Raw genomic sequence first — 6,875 nt, 5'->3', positions numbered from 1 at the left:
TCTTATCTTTTGAAGAAGGATGAGCTTCATCCAAGTGTGTGTGTGTGTGTGTGTGTGTGTGTGTGTGTGTGTGTGTGTGTGTGTGTGTGTGTGTGTGTGTGTGTGTGTGTGTGTGTGTGTGTGTGTGTGTGTGTGTGTGTGTGTGTGTGTGTGTGTGTGTGTGTGTGTCTGTGTGTGTGTGTCTGTGTGTGTGCGTATCATCGCCTGTTCCCTGACCTGTAGTGCAGGGTGACTCCAGAGGGAGATTCTTCCTGACAGAAGAAGGTTGGCGGCTGGACCTTGGGGTAGCTGAAACGAAGGTACTCATGAAGGTTGTCCAGCCCGTTGACAAAGTCACGCACATGACGACCCAACACCTTAGTACAGAGGCAGAAATAGTTAGCACTAACGCCAGTCTGTTACACTTTTCCAAAATGTTTGTTTTGGATTTTGTACAAAATCGACATTTGAAACATTTGATGCATATAACATAAAATCTTAATGATGTTTGCAAAAAAACGAACTTAAGAAATCTCTTTTATATGGGTAATTAGAGAAGTAGCCTTGCACTGACTTGAGTTAAATAAACTCCTTCCTACTTGAATGAAATATTAGAGAGTTCTTTCTACCGTTACTTTGATGATCACGGAAACACAGAGAACTAAGGCTCCGAATACTATCGCATTCACAGCAATACGTTTAGACTGTTTGCACATATGAATGTCAACAAACAGCAGTAAAGAACAACCCTAATTATATGGCAAAATAGCAACAGAGCAGTACTGGCACTAACAACACAGTATACATCGTCTTTCTGTCATGTTTGTACCATTGAACAACACATAGTTTCAACAGCTTCTTTTGCTTGAGTATTTGTTCTCACCTTGAGGATTCTGTCATATCCGTACTTGCCCACAAAACCCAGAAAATATACACCCCAGGAGTTCATCAGGTCACTGTAGGGAGTACCTGTCACGCCACTGGCAGCCTTCGCAATGCGTGGAATCACACTTTCACTGTACACCTGCACCACACGCACAAACAAACGTGCGCGCACGCGCACACACACACACACACACACACACACACACACACACACACACACACACGCACACACACACACACACACACACACACACACACACACACACACACACACACACACACACACTTATTAATTCAAGTCTACATTCTGCAACAAGTATATATACAGACTGGCATGAACACATAAACAAACGTCCATACCATTGCAGACAAATATTGCCATGCCATTGACAAAAGGCTATCAAATAAAAACGCTAAACAGATAGCGTTTTTTATACAGATGAAAAAATTACACAAAACAAAATACCTGATGAGTGACAAAGGAGTGCAGCCTGACATCTGCCCTCTCTCTCACCAGCTTCCACACATCATCTCCATATGACTCCTTGATGAAGTCATGAAGGCTCTCGCACAGCAGCCCGTACATAATCTCTCTCCAAAGAACTGCACACGCTATGTGCAAAGGGAATCACTTCCCAACCAGAACACCAGTAAGTGGAACAATGCTTTTTACTGCCTGTTGTGTCTGAAACTTCCACCCCTCTTACTAGCCAGCCAAACTGAGGTGTTATCTGCAGGACCACGATCAGATTTAAAGGTGGCCCTATTACATACAACCTTAAGTGTCAATGGGCCTCTATTGTCTCGCTGTCAGACTGTCACTGCCTGATGGTCCAGTATGTATTTCTATGTGACAGCAACATACAGCAGGGACCACCTCTCAAATACAGGTGACACCTTTCAAAAGCTTGTTGTTCCGTTCAAACAGACAGATCCAGGCTGCTCATACTGAATTGTTCAACGATTGCATTGTATATTGAATCTATGATTGATTATATGTTTTAATTATGTAGCACTCTGGGATTCCCTGTGAATGAAAAGTGCAATACAAATAACATTTATTATTATATATTAAACACTTGGTGGCTACACTAACACTGTTGACAATGGCAAATATTCTGTGGTCCTGAATGACTGCTGTCTGGAGCTCCCAAATGGCATTGTTGACAACAACCATATCCACTATGTATGGCAGTGAAAGACCTTTCTCCTGCCACCAGCTCGGGGTCGTCTTTGAATTCTGTAAAGAAATCTGTGAGAGAAAAAAGGAATGTTTTGATGATTACGTATGACACTGATGGAATTCCTTTTTTCACATAATTGTATACAGTATCATTGAAATACTGTAGTAGGCCTATAGCACAGTCACTTCTAGATTCTCATTCCTGAATTGTTATTATTGATGCCACAGTTGATTTCCTGAGATTGGGCTCGAACTGTAGTCCAGCTTCTCTCACTGAAAAGCTGTGATTAAGGACGATATGATCAATCTTCATCGTTTTATTATATTAAAATTGGCTTAAGGGAAGTCAAGCCGGTGGGTGGGCCGGCAGTCCACATCGTCATTTCACTCTGACTCAGCCATAACCATATAAGGAGTTCCCAATGCAGCTACGCCCAAATATGGAGTGTGCTGTTTAACCTCAATGTGTCGTCATGGCATCAGGCGCAAACAAATCAGTCAGCTCCATATATGGGCAATTGGGCACAAAAGGGGGTATGCCCATATATGTGGTAAATACAAGTGGTAAAGTCCCTGCCCACGCAAGGAGGTTGGTTGTGGGTTCAAATCCACCGTGGTGCAACCGGCTTTGTCGGGCGTCTATGCGAACACAATTGGCCCGTGTTTGGGAAGCCGGGCGGGGAGGGTGATATTGGAGGCTCCTCACTGGTAGGTGAGTCAATAGGATATCAACAGCAGTGACAACACAGAAATGTGTGAGGGGAGGTATCAATTGGCATAACGACTAAATTGGGGGGTAAAAGGGGGTAAAAAATAATTGGCTACTGTAATAAAAGAAAGACAGACGGGTACAACGGGTACTCTGACAAAATCCCGACACTATGACTCAGACATATTGGTCAGTTCGGCGGTGCGACTTAGGTGTGAGGGCCCAAACCTCTCTGTAAATTCCCCTTTGCACTCTACCATGCACGTCATCCAGGCCCCTCTTCCGCTCTTTTGCACCTGTCCTTGATCTATCACTTGCTCCATTCTTGAAAACTAACTCAGAGGTGACCTCTTTATGCAAGTATAATAACTGAGTGTTGAATGAGTGAATCTGCATATAGAGGTTTTGCACAAAGGCAGAAAAGCTTCACAATTATGGGAGAAATTTCTCTCATTGACATACTTCATTGAATTCTGTGTCTTTTCTTTTGTATGGAATTACATTTGCATTTTGTGTGAATTGAAAGTAATGAACATTTACTTTGTTGTGTTCATTTAGGTCATGGTCATGATTCAGTGGACCACAGTTTCATTCAAAGTGAAAACTGTATTCAACACTGTGTTTTGGTACTACTGACTGCAATACGACAGCACAGAACAGTCTGAAAGAGGTACAAATGGAACAGCAATCTACCGTGGACTTTGACCGCTGACCTTCAACTGGAAGGGTCATATCGATGGCCAAAACGCAAAACCTCCTATCTGAAAAATTAACATTGTTGGGAAAATGAAAAAGAAAACTACAAAATGTTGTATCTTTTTTGCACAATGCTATCTTTTTATGATACCCATCACATAATTCACCGTTTCTAGATTTCTGGATTATATTACAATATGATATGTTAATTACACTGATCTCATATTGCAAATGCAGATAGGAGGTTTTTCCCCACTTTTCCTGGATAATTCTGCAGATAGGAGCTTTTGCACTGTGATGTTAAGTGATTGCATAACTAAATAATGATAAATAGTACAGGCTGTAAATACATACATTTACAGCTGCAAACAGTTGCATCAGTGGTGTGGTCTAGGTTTGTTTTCTGAGGCATACAATAATCATTCCCTGCACGAGATGCGCCTGGTCGTGGGTATACGCTAGCGCATTTTCAATGGATGAAATGGTTAGTAGACTATACTTTTTCCAAAAACAACAACAATTAGGTGGACTACAAAACAACTGGCCCAGGCACCCCTCGACATAATCCCCCCATACCCTCAACTCCACCACCTGAAATACCCCCCCACTCCCACAACCCCCATTCCCCCCAACCAGCACAACACACACCCCAAAACCCACCCACCCAAACCCTCATGCCCTCCAACTCCCCTAACTCATACAACTGGATCACCAACCTTGTGTCCGGTGTGAATAGTGGAATAGTATGTAAGCTCATTGAATGTCTTAAAGAGCCTATAAGCCAGCAGTGTTGGAAAAGTTACTCAAAACCAGTAATATATTACTTACTACATATTACTTGTTTAAAAAGTAATATCTTTACTTTACATATTACTCCCTGCCAAAAGTAACTAGTTACTTATTACTTTACTTTACTTTTTTTTTCTCGCCCCCAGTAATTGCATCCTTTCTCCCCAAAAGTCTGACTTTGCATTTTCAACATTAGTAGTTGTTTTTTTCTCTTTTCTGCAGCCTACATTGTAAAATCCTCATTGTTGATTTAACTCTAAAAAGTGTGCTGTACACATGACATGATGGGTCCATTTGGTTCCATTTGTACACTCATTTGAATCAAATTAACACTAAGACTTTTACTGTGTATGAATTCATAACTTACAGACTAAATGCAAGTACAAGTATTTTAACTCGATTGAGTTGAAATTTCTTTTTTGGGGGTAATAGAGGGGGGTGGGGGGGCGAAAAATCTCGCCTGCCCAAAATGTAAATCCTGGGGACGCCACTGACATGAGTTGCAGGAGATTTTTAGTAGGCCTATTGCACAACCGCTCACAGCATGTTGTGAGCTTGTAGATCAGTAATTTTCTTATATTTTTAGCCTATAATGACATGCCCAAAATTGGGATGTCAGGGTTAAAGTGGTAGCTATACTTTCAAAAACCTGGAGACTGGGAAGTTATCCACTGTATACTGGCAGGTGGCATTCCTGAGACAGGCATTAAATGTGGCATGGTCCAAGTATATTCCATGTTTGGGATTTCAATAATTGGGTCTTATCAGTACAGAGCTTTAGCACAGTACAGTGCTTTCATCTTACATTGCAGAAACAAAAAGGCCATACTTGAGGACAAGAAGAGATTACGTTCTTCCAGCTAAACTAGTTTTTTGTGTGTCAACTTTAAGAGTTGTGGTTTCCATTAAGGTGAACAGGTACTGTAATAGCTAACTTGATGACAAAGTCATGAAGGGCATGGCAGGATTGAAAGGAATGCAGTGTCATAATAGTTTGATGCAAAGGTGCCTAACTTTGATCAGAGGTGAGGAGGTCTGATGGTGAGGCTCTGGATCAAGGGTTTCCATGGATTATGATTGTGGAGTGTTACTACGGTTATTATTAGCATTATTGGACACTTTGAAACGCTTTCTCTCAACTGACATAAATGAAGTTTACTTGTCCAGTTCTGCCCTCCTTTGCTTCGGTGCTCCTTCTCAACTTCTGTTTTTGCTCTTTTCCTGCACAATTTTTCACATGTGGTCACTCACATTACCGTTGACTTTAATTGTTTCATTGTCTGGCAGACTGGCACACCTCACACACTCTATTAATCCATTGTCTTAAAAAATATAAACACTAGTATCCCACAAGGATTGAACGGATGTTTTGACATTTTCAGGGAATCTTGTTGTCTTGTTGTCCTCATATGATGCAATCATGTACGGGTACAACATACAATACCACAAGTCTCGTGCAACATATTAATGAGAATGTCATCCTGACACTTTATGAGTCACCAACATTATTCAAACAATTTTTTTAAAGATTCATTTGTGTATTTTAGAATATGTTTTTACATTATAATGAAATGTATGTAGGCTATATATATTGTTCTTTAAAAACAAAAAGGAAAAAAAGAGTGCCATGGACATAGACAAGTCTTGCCACGGACATGTTTGTCTATGTACGGATATGTTGATGATCCTGCAAACTTTGGAAGCCAACCTTAGCCAATCAGGATGGAATATGGGAAATCGGACAGATCCGTGTTGATCACATGACTATAGAGATACTGTGTACCGATTTGAATGACGTTTGGATAAAATCTGTAGGAATAATGTGGGTTTTGCACAAATCGGCTTCCTGGTGGCGCTATAACAGGCCCATGTGAAAAATTTGGGGCAGAGGTTCTGAATTGGCTTGAAACCAATCAAGTGTAGCGTAGGGTGTGTCTTTTTCCATTGTACATGTGCATGCCTTGGACATTCTTATCAACAGAGAATACCTGATCACCTTAATGGAATCCACTAGCTACCATACCTTGCCAAACCAAAAGCTAGTAGAACTTGATCTCCTTCTGTCCTCAAGTAACACTGTCTTGTGAAAAGCCACCAATCTCTATATTAGCTATATGATGTATAATACGCACCCACTCACCTTTGAAGCTAAGTGGCCCTTTTGAGCTTGAAGCACTGTCTGTACTGATGAGACTCAACTATTATTATCCAAAATAATTTGGATTTAATTTGTTGGTCGTTAAGTGGCTCAGTAGTTAATGCAGACATACTATTGTTTTAAAATGTGCAGCACATTGGAATAGACCCTATGACGCTGAGTTTTTGGTAAGATGATTATTTTGCATGTCCGTGGCAAAAATGAAATATTAATGAATATGTCCATCACAAGCTGCCATGGTGATGACCCCTGCTCCCACCTCGTTATCCTTGCAGCTGCAAACAACTTTATTTGAGACAGGCAGCAAGCATGTTAAGTTCACTCCCCCATCAATAAATTGTTGCATTAAGTTTTACACTTCACATTTTGTACAGATTAGCTACAAAACTTAACTGAGAAGTGTTCATTGCATGAGCTTTTGTTAGCTTAGTTTGTACAGAGTCAGGTTAATTGTTTCCCCCTATTTCCAATCTATG

The sequence above is a fragment of the Gymnoscopelus braueri genome (genome assembly GCF_963280865.1).
Source record: "Gymnoscopelus braueri genome assembly, chromosome: 20".
Taxonomy (NCBI): Eukaryota; Metazoa; Chordata; class Actinopteri; order Myctophiformes; family Myctophidae; genus Gymnoscopelus; species Gymnoscopelus braueri.
The sequence above is the reverse complement of the archived record's forward strand: the minus strand, read 5'-3'. Positions refer to the sequence as shown.